General features: G+C 53.0%; 32 non-coding genes and 1 pseudogene across 32 annotated transcripts; all 33 read right to left on the bottom strand.

Moving 5' to 3' along the window:
* Positions 1 to 329: 329 nt before the first annotated feature.
* On the bottom strand, positions 330 to 448 carry LOC135591961 (5S ribosomal RNA). The gene has a single exon (XR_010478726.1). It is a non-coding gene; the product is annotated as a 5S ribosomal RNA (ribosomal RNA).
* Positions 449 to 992: 544 nt separating this feature from the next.
* Positions 993 to 1,111, bottom strand: LOC135590795 (5S ribosomal RNA). Its single transcript, XR_010478200.1, has one exon. It is a non-coding gene; the product is annotated as a 5S ribosomal RNA (ribosomal RNA).
* A 544-nt stretch (positions 1,112 to 1,655) lies between these two features.
* Positions 1,656 to 1,774, bottom strand: LOC135591421 (5S ribosomal RNA). The gene has a single exon (XR_010478518.1). It is a non-coding gene; the product is annotated as a 5S ribosomal RNA (ribosomal RNA).
* A 544-nt stretch (positions 1,775 to 2,318) lies between these two features.
* LOC135592160 (5S ribosomal RNA) lies at positions 2,319 to 2,437 on the bottom strand. Its single transcript, XR_010478925.1, has one exon. It is a non-coding gene; the product is annotated as a 5S ribosomal RNA (ribosomal RNA).
* Positions 2,438 to 2,981: 544 nt separating this feature from the next.
* On the bottom strand, positions 2,982 to 3,100 carry LOC135591959 (5S ribosomal RNA). The gene has a single exon (XR_010478725.1). It is a non-coding gene; the product is annotated as a 5S ribosomal RNA (ribosomal RNA).
* A 544-nt stretch (positions 3,101 to 3,644) lies between these two features.
* On the bottom strand, positions 3,645 to 3,763 carry LOC135591958 (5S ribosomal RNA). The gene has a single exon (XR_010478724.1). It is a non-coding gene; the product is annotated as a 5S ribosomal RNA (ribosomal RNA).
* Positions 3,764 to 4,307: 544 nt separating this feature from the next.
* On the bottom strand, positions 4,308 to 4,426 carry LOC135590794 (5S ribosomal RNA). Its single transcript, XR_010478199.1, has one exon. It is a non-coding gene; the product is annotated as a 5S ribosomal RNA (ribosomal RNA).
* Positions 4,427 to 4,970: 544 nt separating this feature from the next.
* On the bottom strand, positions 4,971 to 5,089 carry LOC135591624 (5S ribosomal RNA; annotated as a pseudogene).
* A 544-nt stretch (positions 5,090 to 5,633) lies between these two features.
* LOC135592159 (5S ribosomal RNA) lies at positions 5,634 to 5,752 on the bottom strand. The gene has a single exon (XR_010478924.1). It is a non-coding gene; the product is annotated as a 5S ribosomal RNA (ribosomal RNA).
* Positions 5,753 to 6,296: 544 nt separating this feature from the next.
* LOC135591419 (5S ribosomal RNA) lies at positions 6,297 to 6,415 on the bottom strand. The gene has a single exon (XR_010478517.1). It is a non-coding gene; the product is annotated as a 5S ribosomal RNA (ribosomal RNA).
* Positions 6,416 to 6,959: 544 nt separating this feature from the next.
* LOC135592157 (5S ribosomal RNA) lies at positions 6,960 to 7,078 on the bottom strand. The gene has a single exon (XR_010478923.1). It is a non-coding gene; the product is annotated as a 5S ribosomal RNA (ribosomal RNA).
* Positions 7,079 to 7,622: 544 nt separating this feature from the next.
* On the bottom strand, positions 7,623 to 7,741 carry LOC135589415 (5S ribosomal RNA). Its single transcript, XR_010476823.1, has one exon. It is a non-coding gene; the product is annotated as a 5S ribosomal RNA (ribosomal RNA).
* A 544-nt stretch (positions 7,742 to 8,285) lies between these two features.
* LOC135590652 (5S ribosomal RNA) lies at positions 8,286 to 8,404 on the bottom strand. Its single transcript, XR_010478058.1, has one exon. It is a non-coding gene; the product is annotated as a 5S ribosomal RNA (ribosomal RNA).
* A 544-nt stretch (positions 8,405 to 8,948) lies between these two features.
* On the bottom strand, positions 8,949 to 9,067 carry LOC135590406 (5S ribosomal RNA). Its single transcript, XR_010477813.1, has one exon. It is a non-coding gene; the product is annotated as a 5S ribosomal RNA (ribosomal RNA).
* A 544-nt stretch (positions 9,068 to 9,611) lies between these two features.
* On the bottom strand, positions 9,612 to 9,730 carry LOC135591957 (5S ribosomal RNA). Its single transcript, XR_010478723.1, has one exon. It is a non-coding gene; the product is annotated as a 5S ribosomal RNA (ribosomal RNA).
* A 1,149-nt stretch (positions 9,731 to 10,879) lies between these two features.
* On the bottom strand, positions 10,880 to 10,998 carry LOC135590804 (5S ribosomal RNA). Its single transcript, XR_010478209.1, has one exon. It is a non-coding gene; the product is annotated as a 5S ribosomal RNA (ribosomal RNA).
* Positions 10,999 to 11,542: 544 nt separating this feature from the next.
* On the bottom strand, positions 11,543 to 11,661 carry LOC135589609 (5S ribosomal RNA). Its single transcript, XR_010477016.1, has one exon. It is a non-coding gene; the product is annotated as a 5S ribosomal RNA (ribosomal RNA).
* A 544-nt stretch (positions 11,662 to 12,205) lies between these two features.
* LOC135589735 (5S ribosomal RNA) lies at positions 12,206 to 12,324 on the bottom strand. Its single transcript, XR_010477141.1, has one exon. It is a non-coding gene; the product is annotated as a 5S ribosomal RNA (ribosomal RNA).
* A 502-nt stretch (positions 12,325 to 12,826) lies between these two features.
* On the bottom strand, positions 12,827 to 12,945 carry LOC135589472 (5S ribosomal RNA). The gene has a single exon (XR_010476879.1). It is a non-coding gene; the product is annotated as a 5S ribosomal RNA (ribosomal RNA).
* A 544-nt stretch (positions 12,946 to 13,489) lies between these two features.
* Positions 13,490 to 13,608, bottom strand: LOC135590676 (5S ribosomal RNA). Its single transcript, XR_010478083.1, has one exon. It is a non-coding gene; the product is annotated as a 5S ribosomal RNA (ribosomal RNA).
* A 544-nt stretch (positions 13,609 to 14,152) lies between these two features.
* LOC135590249 (5S ribosomal RNA) lies at positions 14,153 to 14,271 on the bottom strand. Its single transcript, XR_010477656.1, has one exon. It is a non-coding gene; the product is annotated as a 5S ribosomal RNA (ribosomal RNA).
* A 502-nt stretch (positions 14,272 to 14,773) lies between these two features.
* LOC135589471 (5S ribosomal RNA) lies at positions 14,774 to 14,892 on the bottom strand. Its single transcript, XR_010476878.1, has one exon. It is a non-coding gene; the product is annotated as a 5S ribosomal RNA (ribosomal RNA).
* Positions 14,893 to 15,436: 544 nt separating this feature from the next.
* Positions 15,437 to 15,555, bottom strand: LOC135590674 (5S ribosomal RNA). The gene has a single exon (XR_010478080.1). It is a non-coding gene; the product is annotated as a 5S ribosomal RNA (ribosomal RNA).
* A 544-nt stretch (positions 15,556 to 16,099) lies between these two features.
* LOC135590349 (5S ribosomal RNA) lies at positions 16,100 to 16,218 on the bottom strand. The gene has a single exon (XR_010477757.1). It is a non-coding gene; the product is annotated as a 5S ribosomal RNA (ribosomal RNA).
* Positions 16,219 to 16,762: 544 nt separating this feature from the next.
* LOC135590248 (5S ribosomal RNA) lies at positions 16,763 to 16,881 on the bottom strand. Its single transcript, XR_010477655.1, has one exon. It is a non-coding gene; the product is annotated as a 5S ribosomal RNA (ribosomal RNA).
* Positions 16,882 to 17,383: 502 nt separating this feature from the next.
* Positions 17,384 to 17,502, bottom strand: LOC135589810 (5S ribosomal RNA). The gene has a single exon (XR_010477217.1). It is a non-coding gene; the product is annotated as a 5S ribosomal RNA (ribosomal RNA).
* Positions 17,503 to 18,046: 544 nt separating this feature from the next.
* On the bottom strand, positions 18,047 to 18,165 carry LOC135590673 (5S ribosomal RNA). Its single transcript, XR_010478079.1, has one exon. It is a non-coding gene; the product is annotated as a 5S ribosomal RNA (ribosomal RNA).
* A 544-nt stretch (positions 18,166 to 18,709) lies between these two features.
* On the bottom strand, positions 18,710 to 18,828 carry LOC135589955 (5S ribosomal RNA). The gene has a single exon (XR_010477361.1). It is a non-coding gene; the product is annotated as a 5S ribosomal RNA (ribosomal RNA).
* A 544-nt stretch (positions 18,829 to 19,372) lies between these two features.
* On the bottom strand, positions 19,373 to 19,491 carry LOC135590759 (5S ribosomal RNA). The gene has a single exon (XR_010478165.1). It is a non-coding gene; the product is annotated as a 5S ribosomal RNA (ribosomal RNA).
* Positions 19,492 to 19,993: 502 nt separating this feature from the next.
* Positions 19,994 to 20,112, bottom strand: LOC135589783 (5S ribosomal RNA). Its single transcript, XR_010477189.1, has one exon. It is a non-coding gene; the product is annotated as a 5S ribosomal RNA (ribosomal RNA).
* A 340-nt stretch (positions 20,113 to 20,452) lies between these two features.
* Positions 20,453 to 20,571, bottom strand: LOC135589953 (5S ribosomal RNA). Its single transcript, XR_010477360.1, has one exon. It is a non-coding gene; the product is annotated as a 5S ribosomal RNA (ribosomal RNA).
* A 502-nt stretch (positions 20,572 to 21,073) lies between these two features.
* LOC135590247 (5S ribosomal RNA) lies at positions 21,074 to 21,192 on the bottom strand. Its single transcript, XR_010477654.1, has one exon. It is a non-coding gene; the product is annotated as a 5S ribosomal RNA (ribosomal RNA).
* A 502-nt stretch (positions 21,193 to 21,694) lies between these two features.
* Positions 21,695 to 21,813, bottom strand: LOC135589809 (5S ribosomal RNA). Its single transcript, XR_010477216.1, has one exon. It is a non-coding gene; the product is annotated as a 5S ribosomal RNA (ribosomal RNA).
* Positions 21,814 to 21,920: the final 107 nt, after the last annotated feature.

The following is a 21,920-nucleotide window of genomic DNA, read 5'->3' as shown; positions in this document are numbered from 1 at the left end:
AGCTCTCTCCGAGCCCCACGAGACTGACTGCGTAGCGGTCACGGCAAATTCTGAGGCCCAAAACCATCGCCTCGGAGGTCGACGGGAGAGGTTTTGGCTGCTCGGGGCGCAAAAAGGAGTGCAACACGAGGACTTCCCAGGGGGTCACCCATCCTAGAACCATGTCTGGTCATTGTATGTTTTATGAAGAAATTTTTAGATGATGATTTCATTATTCTCCTGCTATATATATGTTAATGACATATTTATTGTTGGCCATAATGATGGAAAAATTGAAAAGCTTAAAAGAGAGTTTTAATTAAGTCTTTTGGCCGCTCGGGGCGCAAAAAGGAGTGCAACACGAGGACTTCCCAGGGGGTCACCCATCCTAGTACTACTCTCGCCCAAGCAGGCTTAACTTCGGAGTTCTGATGGGATCCGGTGCTTTAGTGCTGGTATGATCGCACTCGTTTTGTGTGCGTCGTCCCTCGCCTTTGTGCACGTCGCGGACGGCGCATCGACGACCGGAGCCCCGAAACCTCTCGAACGATATCGGAATCGCCATTGTCGGATCCCTCCGATGCCCACGAGGCCGACCGCGTACCGGACATGGCAAGCGCGCGCCGAAACCATCGGGACTTTCTCGAACGAACTCGGAATCGCTATTGCGGCCCCATTCCGGAAAGCTCTCTCCGAGCCCCACGAGACTGACTGCGTAGCGGTCACGGCAAATTCCGAGGCCCAAAACCATCACCTCGGAGGTCGACGGGAGAGGTTTTGGCCGCTCGGGGCGCAAAAAGGAGTGCAACACGAGGACTTCCCAGGGGGTCACCCATCCTAGAACCATGTCTGGTCATTGTATGTTTTATGAAGAAATTTTTAGATGATGATTTCATTATTCTCCTGCTATATATATGTTAATGACATATTTATTGTTGGCCATAATGCTGGAAAAATTGAAAAGCTTAAAAGAGAGTTTTAAGTAAGTCTTTTGGCCGCTCGGGGCGCAAAAAGGAGTGCAACACGAGGACTTCCCAGGGGGTCACCCATCCTTGTACTACTCTCGGCCAAGCAGACTTAACTTCGGAGTTCTGATGGGATCCGGTGCTTTAGTGCTGGTATGATCGTACTCGTTTTGTGTGCGTGGTCCCTCGCCTTTGTGCACGTCGCGGACGGCGCATCGACGACCGGAGCCCCGAAACCTCTCGAACGATCTCGGAATCGCCATTGTCGGATCCCTCCGATGCCCACGAGGCCGACCGCGTACCGGACACGGCAAGCGCGCGCCGAAACCATCGGGACTTTCTCGAACGAACTCGGAATCGCTATTGCGGCCCCATTCCGGAAAGCTCTCTCCGAGCCCCACGAGACTGACTGCGTAGCGGTCACGGCAAATTCCGAGGCCCAAAACCATCGTCTCGGAGGTCGACGGGAGAGGTTTTGGCCGCTCGGGGCGCAAAAAGGAGTGCAACACGAGGACTTCCCAGGGGGTCACCCATCCTAGAACCATGTCTGGTCATTGTATGTTTTATGAAGAAATTTTTAGATGATGATTTCATTATTCTCCTGCTATATATATGTTAATGACATATTTATTGTTGGCCATAATGCTGGAAAAATTGAAAAGCTTAAAAGAGAGTTTTAAGTAAGTCTTTTGGCCGCTCGGGGCGCAAAAAGGAGGGCAACAAGAGGACTTCCCAAGGGGTCACCCATCCTAGTAATACTCTCGCCCAAGCACGCTTAACTTCGGGGTTCTGATGGGATCCGGTGCTTTAATGCTGGTATGATCGAACTCATTTTGTGTGCGTCGTCCCTCGCCTTTGTGCACGTCGCGGACGGCGCATCGACGACCGGAGCCCCGAAACCTCTCGAACGATCTCGGAATCGCCATTGTCGGATCCCTCCGATGCCCACGAGGCCGACCGCGTACCGGACACGGCAAGCGCGCGCCGAAACCATCGGGACTTTCTCGAACGAACTCGGAATCGCTATTGCGGCCCCATTCCGGAAAGCTCTCTCCGAGCCCCACGAGACTGACTGCGTAGCGGTCACGGCAAATTCCGAGGCCCAAAACCATCGCCTCGGAGGTCGTCGGGAGAGGTTTTGGCCGCTCGGGGCGCAAAAAGGAGTGCAAAACGAGGACTTCCCAGGGGGTCACCAATCCTAGAACCATGTCTGGTCATTATATGTTTTATGAAGAAATTTTTAGATGATGATTTCATTATTCTCCTGCTATATATATGTTAATGACATATTTATTGTTGGCCATAATGCTGGAAAAATTGAAAAGCTTAAAAGAGAGTTTTAAGTAAGTCTTTTGGCCGCTCGGGGCGCAAAAAGGAGTGCAACACAAGGACTTCCCAGGGGGTCACCCATCCTAGTACTACTCTCGCCCAAGCAGGCTTAACTTCGGAGTTCTGATGGGATCCGGTGCTTTAGTGCTGGTATGATCGCACTCGTTTTGTGTGCGTCGTCCCTCGCCTTTGTGCACGTCGCGGACGGCGCATCGACGACCGGAGCCCCGAAACCTCTCGAACGATCTCGGAATCGCCATTGTCGGATCCCTCCGATGCCCACTAGGCCGACCGCGTACCGGACACGGCAAGCGCGCGCCGAAACCATCGGGACTTTCTCGAACGAACTCGGAATCGCTATTGCGGCCCCATTCCGGAAAGCTCTCTCCGAGCCCCACGAGACTGACTGCGTAGCGGTCACGGCAAATTCCGAGGCCCAAAACCATCGCCTCGGAGGTCGACGGGAGAGGTTTTGGCCGCTCGGGGCGCAAAAAGGAGTGCAAAACGAGGACTTCCCAGGGGGTCACCAATCCTAGAACCATGTCTGGTCATTATATGTTTTATGAAGAAATTTTTAGATGATGATTTCATTATTCTCCTGCTATATATATGTTAATGACATATTTATTGTTGGCCATAATGCTGGAAAAATTGAAAAGCTTAAAAGAGAGTTTTAAGTAAGTCTTTTGGCCGCTCGGGGCGCAAAAAGGAGTGCAACACGAGGACTTCCCAGGGGGTCACCCATCCTAGTACTACTCTCGCCCAAGCAGGCTTAACTTCGGAGTTCTGATGGGATCCGGTGCTTTAGTGCTGGTATGATCGCACTCGTTTTGTGTGCGTCGTCCCTCGCCTTTGTGCACGTCGCGGACGGCGCATCGACGACCGGAGCCCCGAAACCTCTCGAACGATCTCGGAATCGCCATTGTCGGATCCCTCCGATGCCCACTAGGCCGACCGCGTACCGGACACGGCAAGCGCGCGCCGAAACCATCGGGACTTTCTCGAACGAACTCGGAATCGCTATTGCGGCCCCATTCCCGAAAGCTCTCTCCGAGCCCCACGAGACTGACTGCGTAGCGGTCACGGCAAATTCTGAGGCCCAAAACCATCGCCTCGGAGGTCGACGGGAGAGGTTTTGGCTGCTCGGGGCGCAAAAAGGAGTGCAACACGAGGACTTCCCAGGGGGTCACCCATCCTAGAACCATGTCTGGTCATTGTATGTTTTATGAAGAAATTTTTAGATGATGATTTCATTATTCTCCTGCTATATATATGTTAATGACATATTTATTGTTGGCCATAATGATGGAAAAATTGAAAAGCTTAAAAGAGAGTTTTAATTAAGTCTTTTGGCCGCTCGGGGCGCAAAAAGGAGTGCAACACGAGGACTTCCCAGGGGGTCACCCATCCTAGTACTACTCTCGCCCAAGCAGGCTTAACTTCGGAGTTCTGATGGGATCCGGTGCTTTAGTGCTGGTATGATCGCACTCGTTTTGTGTGCGTCGTCCCTCGCCTTTGTGCACGTCGCGGACGGCGCATCGACGACCGGAGCCCCGAAACCTCTCGAACGATATCGGAATCGCCATTGTCGGATCCCTCCGATGCCCACGAGGCCGACCGCGTACCGGACATGGCAAGCGCGCGCCGAAACCATCGGGACTTTCTCGAACGAACTCGGAATCGCTATTGCGGCCCCATTCCGGAAAGCTCTCTCCGAGCCCCACGAGACTGACTGCGTAGCGGTCACGGCAAATTCCGAGGCCCAAAACCATCGCCTCGGAGGTCGACGGGAGAGGTTTTGGCCGCTCGGGGCGCAAAAAGGAGTGCAACACGAGGACTTCCCAGGGGGTCACCCATCCTAGAACCATGTCTGGTCATTGTATGTTTTATGAAGAAATTTTTAGATGATGATTTCATTATTCTCCTGCTATATATATGTTAATGACATATTTATTGTTGGCCATAATGCTGGAAAAATTGAAAAGCTTAAAAGAGAGTTTTAAGTAAGTCTTTTGGCCGCTCGGGGCGCAAAAAGGAGTGCAACACGAGGACTTCCCAGGGGGTCACCCATCCTTGTACTACTCTCGGCCAAGCAGACTTAACTTCGGAGTTCTGATGGGATCCGGTGCTTTAGTGCTGGTATGATCGTACTCGTTTTGTGTGCGTGGTCCCTCGCCTTTGTGCACGTCGCGGACGGCGCATCGACGACCGGAGCCCCGAAACCTCTCGAACGATCTCGGAATCGCCATTGTCGGATCCCTCCGATGCCCACGAGGCCGACCGCGTACCGGACACGGCAAGCGCGCGCCGAAACCATCGGGACTTTCTCGAACGAACTCGGAATCGCTCTTGCGGCCCCATTCCGGAAAGCTCTCTCCGAGCCCCACGAGACTGACTGCGTAGCGGTCACGGCAAATTCCGAGGCCCAAAACCATCGTCTCGGAGGTCGACGGGAGAGGTTTTGGCCGCTCGGGGCGCAAAAAGGAGTGCAACACGAGGACTTCCCAGGGGGTCACCCATCCTAGAACCATGTCTGGTCATTGTATGTTTTATGAAGAAATTTTTAGATGATGATTTCATTATTCTCCTGCTATATATATGTTAATGACATATTTATTGTTGGCCATAATGCTGGAAAAATTGAAAAGCTTAAAAGAGAGTTTTAAGTAAGTCTTTTGGCCGCTCGGGGCGCAAAAAGGAGGGCAACAAGAGGACTTCCCAAGGGGTCACCTATCCTAGTAATACTCTCGCCCAAGCACGCTTAACTTCGGGGTTCTGATGGGATCCGGTGCTTTAATGCTGGTATGATCGAACTCATTTTGTGTGCGTCGTCCCTCGCCTTTGTGCACGTCGCGGACGGGGCATCGACGACCGGAGCCCCGAAACCTCTCGAACGATCTCGGAATCGCCATTGTCGGATCCCTCCGATGCCCACGAGGCCGACCGCGTACCGGACACGGCAAGCGCGCGCCGAAACCATCGGGACTTTCTCGAACGAACTCGGAATCGCTATTGCGGCCCCATTCCGGAAAGCTCTCTCCGAGCCCCACGAGACTGACTGCGTAGGGGTCACGGCAAATTCCGAGGCCCAAAACCATCGCCTCGGAGGTCGTCGGGAGAGGTTTTGGCCGCTCGGGGCGCAAAAAGGAGTGCAAAACGAGGACTTCCCAGGGGGTCACCAATCCTAGAACCATGTCTGGTCATTATATGTTTTATGAAGAAATTTTTAGATGATGATTTCATTATTCTCCTGCTATATATATGTTAATGACATATTTATTGTTGGCCATAATGCTGGAAAAATTGAAAAGCTTAAAAGAGAGTTTTAAGTAAGTCTTTTGGCCGCTCGGGGCGCAAAAAGGAGTGCAACACAAGGACTTCCCAGGGGGTCACCCATCCTAGTACTACTCTCGCCCAAGCAGGCTTAACTTCGGAGTTCTGATGGGATCCGGTGCTTTAGTGCTGGTATGATCGCACTCGTTTTGTGTGCGTCGTCCCTCGCCTTTGTGCACGTCGCGGACGGCGCATCGACGACCGGAGCCCTGAAACCTCTCGAACGATCTCGGAATCGCCATTGTCGGATCCCTCCGATGCCCACTAGGCCGACCGCGTACCGGACACGGCAAGCGCGCGCCGAAACCATCGGGACTTTCTCGAACGAACTCGGAATCGCTATTGCGGCCCCATTCCCGAAAGCTCTCTCCGAGCCCCACGAGACTGACTGCGTAGCGGTCACGGCAAATTCCGAGGCCCAAAACCATCGTCTCGGAGGTCGACGGGAGAGGTTTTGGCCGCTCGGGGCGCAAAAAGGAGTGCAACACGAGGACTTCCCAGGGGGTCACCCATCCTAGAACCATGTCTGGTCATTGTATGTTTTATGAAGAAATTTTTAGATGATGATTTCATTATTCTCCTGCTATATATATGTTAATGACATATTTATTGTTGGCCATAATGCTGGAAAAATTGAAAAGCTTAAAAGAGAGTTTTAAGTAAGTCTTTTGGCCGCTCGGGGCGCAAAAAGGAGGGCAACAAGAGGACTTCCCAAGGGGTCACCCATCCTAGTAATACTCTCGCCCAAGCACGCTTAACTTCGGGGTTCTGATGGGATCCGGTGCTTTAATGCTGGTATGATCGAACTCGTTTTGTGTGCGTCGTCCCTCGCCTTTGTGCACGTCGCGGACGGCGCATCGACGACCGGAGCCCCGAAACCTCTCGAACGATCTCGGAATCGCCATTGTCGGATCCCTCCGATGCCCACGAGGCCGACCGCGTACCGGACACGGCAAGCGCGCGCCGAAACCATCGGGACTTTCTCGAACGAACTCGGAATCGCTATTGCGGCCCCATTCCGGAAAGCTCTCTCCGAGCCCCACGAGACTGACTGCGTAGCGGTCACGGCAAATTCCGAGGCCCAAAACCATCGCCTCGGAGGTCGTCGGGAGAGGTTTTGGCCGCTCGGGGCGCAAAAAGGAGTGCAAAACGAGGACTTCCCAGGGGGTCACCAATCCTAGAACCATGTCTGGTCATTATATGTTTTATGAAGAAATTTTTAGATGATGATTTCATTATTCTCCTGCTATATATATGTTAATGACATATTTATTGTTGGCCATAATGCTGGAAAAATTGAAAAGCTTAAAAGAGAGTTTTAAGTAAGTCTTTTGGCCGCTCGGGGCGCAAAAAGGAGTGCAACACAAGGACTTCCCAGGGGGTCACCCATCCTAGTACTACTCTCGCCCAAGCAGGCTTAACTTCGGAGTTCTGATGGGATCCGGTGCTTTAGTGCTGGTATGATCGCACTCGTTTTGTGTGCGTCGTCCCTCGCCTTTGTGCACGTCGCGGACGGCGCATCGACGACCGGAGCCCCGAAACCTCTCGAACGATCTCGGAATCGCCATTGTCGGATCCCTCCGATGCCCACTAGGCCGACCGCGTACCGGACACGGCAAGCGCGCGCCGAAACCATCGGGACTTTCTCGAACGAACTCGGAATCGCTATTGCGGCCCCATTCCCGAAAGCTCTCTCCGAGCCCCACGAGACTGACTGCGTAGCGGTCACGGCAAATTCTGAGGCCCAAAACCATCGCCTCGGAGGTCGACGGGAGAGGTTTTGGCTGCTCGGGGCGCAAAAAGGAGTGCAACACGAGGACTTCCCAGGGGGTCACCCATCCTAGAACCATGTCTGGTCATTGTATGTTTTATGAAGAAATTTTTAGATGATGATTTCATTATTCTCCTGCTATATATATGTTAATGACATATTTATTGTTGGCCATAATGATGGAAAAATTGAAAAGCTTAAAAGAGAGTTTTAATTAAGTCTTTTGGCCGCTCGGGGCGCAAAAAGGAGTGCAACACGAGGACTTCCCAGGGGGTCACCCATCCTAGTACTACTCTCGCCCAAGCAGGCTTAACTTTGGAGTTCTGATGGGATCCGGTGCTTTAGTGCTGGTATGATCGCACTCGTTTTGTGTGCGTCGTCCCTCGCCTTTGTGCACGTCGCGGACGGCGCATCGACGACCGTAGCCCCGAAACCTCTCGAACGTTCTCGGAATCGCCATTGTCGGATCCCTCCGATGCCCACGAGGCCGACCGCGTACCGGACATGGCAAGCGCGCGCCGAAACCATCGGGACTTTCTCGAACGAACTCGGAATCGCTGTTGCGGCCCCATTCCGGAAAGCTCTCTCCGAGCCCCACGAGACTGACTGCGTAGCGATCACGGCAAATTCCGAGGCCCAAAACCATCGCCTCGGAGGTCGACGGGAGAGGTTTTGGCCGCTCGGGGCGCAAAAAGGAGTGCAACACGAGGACTTCCCAGGGGGTCACCCATCCTAGAACCATGTCTGGTCATTGTATGTTTTATGAAGAAATTTTTAGATGATGATTTCATTATTCTCCTGCTATATATATGTTAATGACATATTTATTGTTGGCCATAATGCTGGAAAAATTGAAAAGCTTAAAAGAGAGTTTTAAGTAAGTCTTTTGGCCGCTCGGGGCGCAAAAAGGAGTGCAACACGAGGACTTCCCAGGGGGTCACCCATCCTTGTACTACTCTCGCCCAAGCAGACTTAACTTCGGAGTTCTGATGGGATCCGGTGCTTTAGTGCTGGTATGATCGTACTAGTTTTGTGTGCGTGGTCCCTCGCCTTTGTGCACGTCGCGGACGGCGCATCGACGACCGGAGCCCCGAAACCTCTCGAACGATCTCGGAATCGCCATTGTCGGATCCCTCCGATGCCCACGAGGCAGACCGCGTACCGGACACGGCAAGCGCGCGCCGAAACCATCGGGACTTTCTCGAACGAACTCGGAATCGCTATTGCGGCCCCATTCCGGAAAGCTCTCTCCGAGCCCCACGAGACTGACTGCGTAGCGGTCACGGCAAATTCCGAGGCCCAAAACCATCGTCTCGGAGGTCGACGGGAGAGGTTTTGGCCGCTCGGGGCGCAAAAAGGAGTGCAACACGAGGACTTCCCAGGGGGTCACCCATCCTAGAACCATGTCTGGTCATTGTATGTTTTATGAAGAAATTTTTAGATGATGATTTCATTATTCTCCTGCTATATATATGTTAATGACATATTTATTGTTGGCCATAATGCTGGAAAAATTGAAAAGCTTAAAAGAGAGTTTTAAGTAAGTCTTTTGGCCGCTCGGGGCGCAAAAAGGAGGGCAACACGAGGACTTCCCAAGGGGTCACCCATCCTAGTACTACTCTCGCCCAAGCACGCTTAACTTCGGAGTTCTGATTGGATCCGGTGCTTTAATGTTGGTATGATCGCACTCCTTTTGTGTGCGTCGCCCCTCGCCTTTGTGCACGTCGCGGACGGCGCATCGACGACCGGAGCCCCGAAACCTCTCGAACGATCTCGGAATCGCCATTGTCGGATCCCTCCGATGCCCATGAGGCCGACCGCGTACCGGACACGGCAAGCGCGCGCCGAAACCATCGGGACTTTCTCGAACGAACTCGGAATCGCTATTGCGGCCCCATTCCGGAAAGCTCTCTCCGAGCCCCACGAGACTGACTGCGTAGCGGTCACGGCAAATTCCGAGGCCCAAAACCATCGCCTCGGAGGTCGACGGGAGAGGTTTTGGCCGCTCGGGGCGCAAAAAGGAGTGCAAAACGAGGACTTCCCAGGGGGTCACCAATCCTAGAACCATGTCTGGTCATTATATGTTTTATGAAGAAATTTTTAGATGATGATTTCATTATTCTCCTGCTATATATATGTTAATGACATATTTATTGTTGGCCATAATGCTGGAAAAATTGAAAAGCTTAAAAGAGAGTTTTAAGTAAGTCTTTTGGCCGCTCGGGGCGCAAAAAGGAGTGCAACACGAGGACTTCCCAGGGGGTCACCCATCCTAGTACTACTCTCGCCCAAGCAGGCTTAACTTCGGAGTTCTGATGGGATCCGGTGCTTTAGTGCTGGTATGATCGCACTCGTTTTGTGTGCGTCGTCCCTCGCCTTTGTGCACGTCGCGGACGGCGCATCGACGACCGGAGCCCCGAAACCTCTCGAACGATCTCGGAATCGCCATTGTCGGATCCCTCCGATGCCCACGAGGCCGACCGCGTACCGGACACGGCAAGCGCGCGCCGAAACCATCGGGACTTTCTCGAACGAACTCGGAATCGCTATTGCGGCCCCATTCCCGAAAGCTCTCTCCGAGCCCCACGAGACTGACTGCGTAGCGGTCACGGCAAATTCCGAGGCCCAAAACCATCGCCTCGGAGGTCGACGGGAGAGGTTTTGGCCGCTCGGGGCGCAAAAAGGAGTGCAACACGAGGACTTCCCAGGGGGTCACCCATCCTAGAACCGTGTCTGGTCATTGTATGTTTTATAAAGAAATTTTTAGATGATGATTTCATTATTCTCCTGCTATATATATGTTAATGACATATTTATTGTTGGCCATAATGCTGGAAAAATTGAAAAGCTTAAAAGAGAGTTTTAAGTAAGTCTATTGGCCGCTCGGGGCGCGAAAAGGAGTGCAACACGAGGACTTCTGATGGGATCCGGTGCTTTAGTGCTGGTATGATGGTACTCGTTTTGTTTGCGTCGTCCCTCGCCTTTGTGCACGTCGCGGACGGCGCATCGACGACCGGAGCCCCGAAACCTCTCGAACGATCTCGGAATCGCCATTGTCGGATCCCTCCGATGCCCACGAGGCCGACCGCGTACCGGACACGGCAAGCGCGTGCCGAAACCATCGGGACTTTCTCGAACGAACTCGGAATCGCTATTGCGGCCCCATTCCGGAAAGCTCTCTCCGAGCCCCACGAGACTGACTGCGTAGCGGTCACGGCAAATTCCGAGGCCCAAAACCATCGCCTCGGAGGTCGACGGGAGAGGTTTTGGCCGCTCGGGGCGCAAAAAGGAGTGCAACACGAGGACTTCCCAGGGGGTCACCCATCCTAGAACCATGTCTGGTCATTGTATGTTTTAAGAAGAAATTTTTAGATGATGATTTCATTATTCTCCTGCTATATATATGTTAATGACAAATTTATTGTTGGCCATAATGCTGGAAAAATTGAAAAGCTTAAAAGAGAGTTTTAAGTAAGTCTTTTGGCCGCTCGGGGCGCAAGAAGTAGTGCAACACGAAGACTTCCCAGGGGGTCACCAATCCTAGTACTACTCTCGCCCAAGCACGCTTAACTTCGGAGTTCTAATGGAATCCGGTGCTTTAGTTCTGGTATGATCGCACTCGTTTTATGTGCGTCGTCCCTCGCCTTTGTGCACGTCACGGACGGCGCATCGACGACCGGAGCCCCGAAACCTCTCGAACGATCTCGGAATCGCCATTGTCGGATCCCTCCGATGCCCACGAGGCCGACCGCGTACCGGACACGGCAAGCGCGCGCTGAAACCATCGGGACTTTCTCGAACGAACTCGGAATCGCTATTGCGGCCCCATTCCCGAAAGCTCTCTCCGAGCCCCACGAGACTGACTGCGTAGCGGTCATGGCAAATTCCGAGGCCCAAAACCATCGCCTCGGAGGTCGACGGGAGAGGTTTTGGCCGCTCGGGGCGCAAAAAGGAGTGCAACACGAGGACTTCCCAGGGGGTCACCCATCCTAGAACCATGTCTGGTCATTGTATGTTTTATGAAGAAATTTTTAGATGATGATTTCATTATTCTCCTGCTATATATATGTTAATGACATATTTATTGTTGGCCATAATGCTGGAAAAATTGAAAAGCTTAAAAGAGAGTTTTAAGTAAGTCTTTTGGCCGCTCGGGGCGCAAAAAGGAGTGCAAAACGAGGACTTCCCAGGGGGTCACCCATCCTAGTACTACTCTCGCCCAAGCAGGTTTAACTTCGGAGTTCTGATGGGATCCGGTGCTTTAGTGCTGGTATGATCGCACTCGTTTTGTGTGCGTCGTCCCTCGCCTTTGTGCACGTCGCGGACGGCGCATCGACGACCGTAGCCCCGAAACCTCTCGAACGATATCGGAATCGCCATTGTCGGATCCCTCCGATGCCCACGAGGCCGACCGCGTACCGGACACGGCAAGCGCGCGCCGAAACCATCGGGACTTTCTCGAACGAACTCGGAATCGCTATTGCGGCCCCATTCCGGAAAGCTCTCTCCGAGCCCCACGAGACTGACTGCGTAGCGGTCATGGCAAATTCCGAGGCCCAAAACCATCGCCTCGGAGGTCGACGGGAGTGGTTTTGGCCGCTCGGGGCGCAAAAAGGAGTGCAACACGAGGACTTCCCAGGGGGTCACCCATCCTAGAACCATGTCTGGTCATTGTATGTTTTATGAAGAAATTTTTAGATGATGATTTCATTATTCTCCTGCTATATATATGTTAATGACAAATTTATTGTTGGCCATAATGCTGGAAAAATTGAAAAGCTTAAAAGAGAGTTTTAAGTAAGTCTTTTGGCCGCTCGGGGCGCAAAAAGGAGTGCAACACGAGGACTTCCCAGGGGGTCACCCATCCTAGTACTACTCTCGCCCAAGCAGGCTTAACTTCGGAGTTCTGATGGGATCCGGTGCTTTAGTGCTGGTATGATCGTACTCGTTTTGTGTGCGTGGTCCCTCACCTTTGTGCACGTCGCGGACGGCGCATCGACGACCGGAGCCCCGAAACCTCTCGAACGATCTCGGAATCGCCATTGTCGGATCCCTCCGATGCCCACGAGGCCGACCGCGTACCGGACACGGCAAGCGCGCGCCGAAACCATCGGGACTTTCTCGAACGAACTCGGAATCGCTATTGCGGCCCCATTCCGGAAAGCTCTCTCCGAGCCCCACGAGACTGACTGCGTAGCGGTCACGGCAAATTCCGAGGCCCAAAACCATCGCCTCGGAGGTCGACGGGAGAGGTTTTGGCAGCTCGGGGCGCAAAAAGGAGTGCAACACGAGGACTTCCCAGGGGGTCACCCATCCTAGATGATGATTTCATTATTCTCCTGCTATATATATGTTAATGACATATTTATTGTTGGCCATAATGCTGGAAAAATTGAAAAGCTTAAAAGAGAGTTTTAAGTAAGTCTTTTGGCCGCTCGGGGCGCAAAAAGGAGTGCAACACGAGGACTTCCCAGGGGGTCACCCATCCTAGTACTACTCTCGCCCAAGCAGGCTTAACTTCGAAGTTCTGATGGGATCCGGTGCTTTAGTGCTGGTATGATCGCACTCGTTTTATGTGCGTCGTCCCTCGCCTTTGTGCACGTCGCGGACGGCGCATCGACGACCGGTGCCCCGAAACCTCTCGAACGATCTCGGAATCGCCATTGTCGGATCCCTCCGATGCCCACGAGGCCGACCGCGTACCGGACACGGCAAGCGCGCGCCGAAACCATCGGGACTTTCTCGAACGAACTCGTAATCGCTATTGCGGCCCCATTCCGGAAAGCTCTCTCCGAGCCCCACGAGACTGACTACGTAGCGGTCACGGCAAATTCCGAGGCCCAAAACCATCGCCTCGGAGGTCGACGGGAGAGGTTTTGGCCGCTCGGGGCGCAAAAAGGAGTGCAACACGAGGACTTCCCAAGGGGTCACCCATCCTAGAACCATGTCTGGTCATTGTATGTTTTATGAAGAAATTTTTAGATGATGATTTCATTATTCTCCTGCTATATATATGTTAATGACATATTTATTGTTGGCCATAATGCTGGAAAAATTGAAAAGCTTAAAAGAGAGTTTTAAGTAAGTCTTTTGGCCGCTCGGGGCGCAAAAAGGAGTGCAACACGAGGACTTCCCAGGGGGTCACCTATCCTAGTACTAATCTAGCCCAAGCAAGCTTAACTTAGGAGTTCTGATGGGATCCGGTGCTTTAGTGCTGGTATGATCGCACTCGTTTTGTGTGCGTCGTCCCTCGCCTTTGTGCACATCGCGGACGGCGCATCGACGACCGGAGCCCCGAAACCTCTCGAACGATCTCGGAATCGCCATTGTCGGATCCCTCCGATGCCCACGAGGCCGACCGCGTACCGGACACGGCAAGCGCGCGCCGAAACCATCGGGACTTTCTCGAACGAACTCGGAATCGCTATTGCGGCCCCATTCCGGAAAGCTCTCTCCGAGCCCCACGAGACTGACTACGTAGCGGTCACGGCAAATTCCGAGGCCCAAAACCATCGCCTCGGAGGTCGACGGGAGAGGTTTTGGCCGCTCGGGGCGCAAAAAGGAGTGCAACACGAGGACTTCCCAGGGGGTCACCCATCCTAGAACCATGTCTGGTCATTGTATGTTTTATGAAGAAATTTTTAGATGATGATTTCATTATTCTCCGGCTATATATATGTTAATGACATATTTATTGTTGGCCATAATGCTGGAAAAATTGAAAAGCTTAAAAGAGAGTTTTAAGTAAGTCTTTTGGCCGCTCGGGGCGCAAAAAGGAGTGCAACACGAGGACTTCCCAGGGGGTCACCCATCCTTGTACTACTCTCGCCCAAGCAGGCTTAACTTCGGAGTTCTGATGGGATCCGGTGCTTTAGTGCTGGTATGATCGTACTCGTTTTGTGTGCGTGGTCCCTCACCTTTGTGCACGTCGCGGACGGCGCATCGACGACCGGAGCCCCGAAACCTCTCGAACGATCTCGGAATCGCCATTGTCGGATCCCTCCGATGCCCACGAGGCCGACCGCGTACCGGACACGGCAAGCGCGCGCCGAAACCATCGGGACTTTCTCGAACGAACTCGGAATCGCTATTGCGGCCCCATTCCGGAAAGCTCTCTCCGAGCCCCACGAGACTGACTGCGTAGCGGTCACGGCAAATTCTGAGGCCCAAAACCATCGCCTCGGAGGTCGACGGGAGAGGTTTTGGCCGCTCGGGGCGCAAAAAGGAGTGCAACACGAGGACTTCCCAGGGGGTCACCCATCCTAGATGATGATTTCATTATTCTCCTGCTATATATATGTTAATGACATATTTATTGTTGGCCATAATGCTGGAAAAATTGAAAAGCTTAAAAGAGAGTTTTAAGTAAGTCTTTTGGCCGCTCTGGGCGCAAAAAGGAGTGCAACACGAGGACTTCCCAGGGGGTCACCCATCCTAGTACTACTCTCGCCCAAGCAGGCTTAACTTCGAAGTTCTGATGGGATCCGGTGCTTTAGTGCTGGTATGATCGCACTCGTTTTATGTGCGTCGTCCCTCGCCTTTGTGCACGTCGCGGACGGCGCATCGACGACCGGTGCCCCGAAACCTCTCGAACGATCTCGGAATCGCCATTGTCGGATCCCTCCGATGCCCACGAGGCCGACCGCGTACCGGACACGGCAAGCGCGCGCCGAAACCATCGGGACTTTCTCGAACGAACTCGTAATCGCTATTGCGGCCCCATTCCGGAAAGCTCTCTCCGAGCCCCACGAGACTGACTACGTAGCGGTCACGGCAAATTCCGAGGCCCAAAACCATCGCCTCGGAGGTCGACGGGAGAGGTTTTGGCCACTCGGTGCGCAAAAAGGAGTGCAACACGAGGACTTCCCAAGGGGTCACCCATCCTAGAACCATGTCTGGTCATTGTATGTTTTATGAAGAAATTTTTAGATGATGATTTCATTATTCTCCTGCTATATATATGTTAATGACATATTTATTGTTGGCCATAATGCTGGAAAAATTGAAAAGCTTAAAAGAGAGTTTTAAGTAAGTCTTTTGGCCGCTCGGGGCGCAAAAAGGAGTGCAACACGAGGACTTCCCAGGGGGTCACCTATCCTAGTACTAATCTAGCCCAAGCAAGCTTAACTTAGGAGTTCTGATGGGATCCGGTGCTTTAGTGCTGGTATGATCGCACTCGTTTTGTGTGCGTCGTCCCTCGCCTTTGTGCACATCGCGGACGGCGCATCGACGACCGGAGCCCCGAAACCTCTCGAACGATCTCGGAATCGCCATTGTCGGATCCCTCCGATGCCCACGAGGCCGACCGCGTACCGGACACGGCAAGCGCGCGCCGAAACCATCGGGACTTTCTCGAACGAACTCGGAATCGCTATTGCGGCCCCATTCCGGAAAGCTCTCTCCGAGCCCCACGAGACTGACTACGTAGCGGTCACGGCAAATTCCGAGGCCCAAAACCATCGCCTCGGAGGTCGACGGGAGAGGTTTTGGCCGCTCGGGGCGCAAAAAGGAGTGCAACACGAGGACTTCCCAGGGGGTCACCCATCCTAGAACCATGTCTGGTCATTGTATGTTTTATGAAGAAATTTTTAGATGATGATTTCATTATTCTCCTGCTATATATATGTTAATGACATATTTATTGTTGGCCATAATGCTGGAAAAATTGAAAAGCTTAAAAGAGAGTTTTAAGTAAGTCTTTTGGCCGCTCGGGGCGCAAAAAGGAGTGCAACACGAGGACTTCCCAGGGGGTCACCCATCCTAGTACTACTCTCGCCCAAGCAGGTTTAACTTCGGAGTTTTGATGGGATCCGATGCTTTAGTGCTGGTATGATCGCACTCGTTTTGTGTGCGTCGTCCCTCACCTTTGTGCACGTCGCGGACGGCGCATCGACGACCGGAGCCCCGAAACCTCTCGAACGATCTCGGAATCGCCATTGTCGGATCCCTCCGATGCCCACGAGGCCGACCGCGTACCGGACACGGCAAGCGCGCGCCGAAACCATCGGGACTTTCTCGAACGAACTCGGAATCGCTATTGCGGCCCCATTCCGGAAAGCTCTCTCCGAGCCCCACGAGACTGACTGCGTAGCGGTCACGGCAAATTCCGAGGCCCAAAACCATCGCCTCGGAGGTCGACGGGAGAGGTTTTGGCCGCTCGGGGCGCAAAAAGGAGTGCAACACGAGGACTTCCCAGGGGGTCACCCATCCTAGAACCATGTCTGGTCATTGTATGTTTTATGAAGAAATTTTTAGATGATGATTTCATTATTCTCCTGCTATATATATGTTAATGACATATTTATTGTTGGCCATAATGCTGGAAAAATTGAAAAGCTTAAAAGAGAGTTTTAAGTAAGTCTTTTGGCCGCTCGGGGCGCAAAAAGGAGTGCAACACGAGGACTTCCCAGGGGGTCACCCATCCTTGTACTACTCTCGCCCAAGCAGGCTTAACTTCGGAGTTCTGATGGGATCCGGTGCTTTAGTGCTGGTATGATCGTACTCGTTTTGTGTGCGTGGTCCCTCACCTTTGTGCACGTCGCGGACGGCGCATCGACGACCGGAGCCCCGAAACCTCTCGAACGATCTCGGAATCGCCATTGTCGGATCCCTCCGATGCCCACGAGGCCGACCGCGTACCGGACACGGCAAGCGCGCGCCGAAACCATCGGGACTTTCTCGAACGAACTCGGAATCGCTATTGCGGCCCCATTCCGGAAAGCTCTCTCCGAGCCCCACGAGACTGACTGCGTAGCGGTCACGGCAAATTCCGAGGCCCAAAACCATCGCCTCGGAGGTCGACGGGAGAGGTTTTGGCCGCTCGGGGCGCAAAAAGGAGTGCAACACGAGGACTTCCCAGGGGGTCACCCATCCTAGATGATGATTTCATTATTCTCCTGCTATATATATGTTAATGACATATTTATTGTTGGCCATAATGCTGGAAATATTGAAAAGCTTAAAAGAGAGTTTTAAGTAAGTCTTTTGGCCGCTCGGGGCGCAAAAAGGAGTGCAACACGAGGACTTCCCAGGGGGTCACCCATCCTAGTACTACTCTCGCCCAAGCAGGCTTAACTTCGAAGTTCTGATGGGATCCGGTGATTTAGTGCTGGTATGATCGCACTCGTTTTATGTGCGTCGTCCCTCGCCTTTGTGCACGTCGCGGACGGCGCATCGACGACCGGTGCCCCGAAACCTCTCGAACGATCTCGGAATCGCCATTGTCGGATCCCTCCGATGCCCACGAGGCCGACCGCGTACCGGACACGGCAAGCGCGCGCCGAAACCATCGGGACTTTCTCGAACGAACTCGTAATCGCTATTGCGGCCCCATTCCGGAAAGCTCTCTCCGAGCCCCACGAGACTGACTACGTAGCGGTCACGGCAAATTCCGAGGCCCAAAACCATCGCCTCGGAGGTCGACGGGAGAGGTTTTGGCCGCTCGGGGCGCAAAAAGGAGTGCAACACGAGGACTTCCCAAGGGGTCACCCATCCTAGAACCATGTCTGGTCATTGTATGTTTTATGAAGAAATTTTTAGATGATGATTTCATTATTCTCCTGCTATATATATGTTAATGACATATTTATTGTTGGCCATAATGCTGGAAAAATTGAAAAGCTTAAAAGAGAGTTTTAAGTAAGTCTTTTGGCCGCTCGGGGCGCAAAAAGGAGTGCAACACGAGGACTTCCCAGGGGGTCACCTATCCTAGTACTAATCTAGCCCAAGCAAGCTTAACTTAGGAGTTCTGATGGGATCCGGTGCTTTAGTGCTGGTATGATCGCACTCGTTTTGTGTGCGTCGTCCCACGCCTTTGTGCACATCGCGGACGGCGCATCGACGACCGGAGCCCCGAAACCTCTCGAACGATCTCGGAATCGCCATTGTCGGATCCCTCCGATGCCCACGAGGCCGACCGCGTACCGGACACGGCAAGCGCGCGCCGAAACCATCGGGACTTTCTCGAACGAACTCGGAATCGCTATTGCGGCCCCATTCCGGAAAGCTCTCTCCGAGCCCCACGAGACTGACTACGTAGCGGTCACGGCAAATTCCGAGGCCCAAAACCATCGCCTCGGAGGTCGACGGGAGAGGTTTTGGCCGCTCGGGGCGCAAAAAGGAGTGCAACACGAGGACTTCCCAGGGGGTCACCCATCCTAGAACCATGTCTGGTCATTGTATGTTTTATGAAGAAATTTTTAGATGATGATTTCATTATTCTCCTGCTATATATATGTTAATGACATATTTATTGTTGGCCATAATGCTGGAAAAATTGAAAAGCTTAAAAGAGAGTTTTAAGTAAGTCTTTTGGCCGCTCGGGGCGCAAAAAGGAGTGCAACACGAGGACTTCCCAGGGGGTCACCCATCCTAGTACTACTCTCGCCCAAGCAGGTTTAACTTCGGAGTTTTGATGGGATCCGGTGCTTTAGTGCTGGTATGATCGCACTCGTTTTGTGTGCGTCGTCCCTCACCTTTGTGCACGTCGCGGACGGCGCATCGACGACCGGAGCCCCGAAACCTCTCGAACGATCTCGGAATCGCCATTGTCGGATCCCTCCGATGCCCACGAGGCCGACCGCGTACCGGACACGGCAAGCGCGCGCCGAAACCATCGGGACTTTCTCGAACGAACTCGGAATCGCTATTGCGGCCCCATTCCGGAAAGCTCTCTCCGAGCCCCACGAGACTGACTGCGTAGCGATCACGGCAAATTCCGAGGCCCAAAACCATCGCCTCGGAGGTCGACGGGAGAGGTTTTGGCCGCTCGGGGCGCAAAAAGGAGTGCAACACGAGGACTTCCCAGGGGGTCACCCATCCTAGAACCATGTCTGGTCATTGTATGTTTTATGAAGAAATTTTTAGATGATGATTTCATTATTCTCCTGCTATATATATGTTAATGACATATTTATTGTTGGCCATAATGCTGGAAAAATTGAAAAGCTTAAAAGAGAGTTTTAAGTAAGTCTTTTGGCCGCTCGGGGCGCAAAAAGGAGTGCAACACGAGGACTTCCCAGGGGGTCACCCATCCTTGTACTACTCTCGCCCAAGCAGGCTTAACTTCGGAGTTCTGATGGGATCCGGTGCTTTAGTGCTGTTATGATCGTACTCGTTTTGTGTGCGTGGTCCCTCACCTTTGTGCACGTCGCGGACGGCGCATCGACGACCGGAGCCCCGAAACCTCTCGAACGATCTCGGAATCGCCATTGTCGGATCCCTCCGATGCCCACGAGGCCGACCGCGTACCGGACACGGCAAGCGCGCGCCGAAACCATCGGGACTTTCTCGAACGAACTCGGAATCGCTATTGCGGCCCCATTCCGGAAAGCTCTCTCCGAGCCCCACGAGACTGACTGCGTAGCGGTCACGGCAAATTCCGAGGCCCAAAACCATCGCCTCGGAGGTCGACGGGAGAGGTTTTGGCCGCTCGGGGCGCAAAAAGGAGTGCAACACGAGGACTTCCCAGGGGGTCACCCATCCTAGATGATGATTTCATTATTCTCCTGCTATATATATGTTAATGACATATTTATTGTTGGCCATAATGCTGGAAAAATTGAAAAGCTTAAAAGAGAGTTTTAAGTAAGTCTTTTGGCCGCTCGGGGCGCAAAAAGGAGTGCAACACGAGGACTTCCCAGGGGGTCACCCATCCTAGTACTACTCTCGCCCAATCAGGCTTAACTTCGGAGTTCTGATGGGATCCGGTGCTTTAGTGCTGGTATGATCGCACTCGTTTTATGTGCGTCGTCCCTCGCCTTTGTGCACGTCGCGGACGGCGCATCGACGACAAATTCCGAGGCCCAAAACCATCGCCTCGGAGGTCGACGGGAGAGGTTTTGGCCGCTCGGGGCGCAAAAAGGAGTGCAACACGAGGACTTCCCAGGGGGTCACCCATCCTAGAACCATGTCTGGTCATTGTATGTTTTATGAAGAAATTTTTAGATGATGATTTCATTATTCTCCTGCTATATATATGTTAATGACATATTTATTGTTGGCCATAATGCTGGAAAAATTGAAAAGCTTAAAAGAGAGTTTTAAGTAAGTCTTTTGGCCGCTCGGGGCGCAAAAAGGAGTGCAACACGAGGACTTCCCAGGGGGTCACCCATCCTAGTACTACTCTCGCCCAAGCAGGTTTAACTTCGGAGTTTTGATGGGATCCGGTGCTTTAGTGCTGGTATGATCGCACTCGTTTTGTGTGCGTCGTCCCTCACCTTTGTGCACGTCGCGGACGGCGCATCGACGACCGGAGCCCCGAAACCTCTCGAACGATCTCGGAATCGCCATTGTCGGATCCCTCCGATGCCCACGAGGCCGACCGCGTACCGGACACGGCAAGCGCGCGCCGAAACCATCGGGACTTTCTCGAACGAACTCGGAATCGCTATTGCGGCCCCATTCCGGAAAGCTCTCTCCGAGCCCCACGAGACTGACTGCGTAGCGGTCACGGCAAATTCTGAGGCCCAAAACCATCGCCTCGGAGGTCGACGGGAGAGGTTTTGGCCGCTCGGGGCGCAAAAAGGAGTGCAACACGAGGACTTCCCAGGGGGTCACCCATCCTAGATGATGATTTCATTATTCTCCTGCTATATATATGTTAATGACATATTTATTGTTGGCCATAATGCTGGAAAAATTGAAAAGCTTAAAAGAGAGTTTTAAGTAAGTCTTTTGGCCGCTCGGGGCGCAAAAAGGAGTGCAACACGAGGACTTCCCAGGGGGTCACCCATCCTTGTACTACTCTCGCCCAAGCAGGCTTAACTTCGGAGTTCTGATGGGATCCGGTGCTTTAGTGCTGGTATGATCGTACTCGTTTTGTGTGCGTGGTCCCTCACCTTTGTGCACGTCGCGGACGGCGCATCGACGACCGGAGCCCCGAAACCTCTCGAACGATCTCGGAATCGCCATTGTCGGATCCCTCCGATGCCCACGAGGCCGACCGCGTACCGGACACGGCAAGCGCGCGCCGAAACCATCGGGACTTTCTCGAACGAACTCGGAATCGCTATTGCGGCCCCATTCCGGAAAGCTCTCTCCGAGCCCCACGAGACTGACTGCGTAGCGGTCACGGCAAATTCCGAGGCCCAAAACCATCGCCTCGGAGGTCGACGGGAGAGGTTTTGGCCGCTCGGGGCGCAAAAAGGAGTGCAACACGAGGACTTCCCAGGGGGTCACCCATCCAAGATGATGATTTCATTATTCTCCTGCTATATATATGTTAATGACATATTTATTGTTGGCCATAATGCTGGAAATATTGAAAAGCTTAAAAGAGAGTTTTAAGTAAGTCTTTTGGCCGCTCGGGGCGCAAAAAGGAGTGCAACACGAGGACTTCCCAGGGGGTCACCCATCCTAGTACTACTCTCGCCCAAGCAGGCTTAACTTCGAAGTTCTGATGGGATCCGGTGATTTAGTGCTGGTATGATCGCACTCGTTTTATGTGCGTCGTCCCTCGCCTTTGTGCACGTCGCGGACGGCGCATCGACGACCGGTGCCCCGAAACCTCTCGAACGATCTCGGAATCGCCATTGTCGGATCCC

This window comes from Musa acuminata, chromosome BXJ1-8 (genome assembly GCF_036884655.1).
Source record: "Musa acuminata AAA Group cultivar baxijiao chromosome BXJ1-8, Cavendish_Baxijiao_AAA, whole genome shotgun sequence".
Lineage (NCBI taxonomy): Eukaryota > Viridiplantae > Streptophyta > Magnoliopsida > Zingiberales > Musaceae > Musa > Musa acuminata.
The sequence above is the reverse complement of the archived record's forward strand: the minus strand, read 5'-3'. Positions and strand labels throughout refer to the sequence as shown.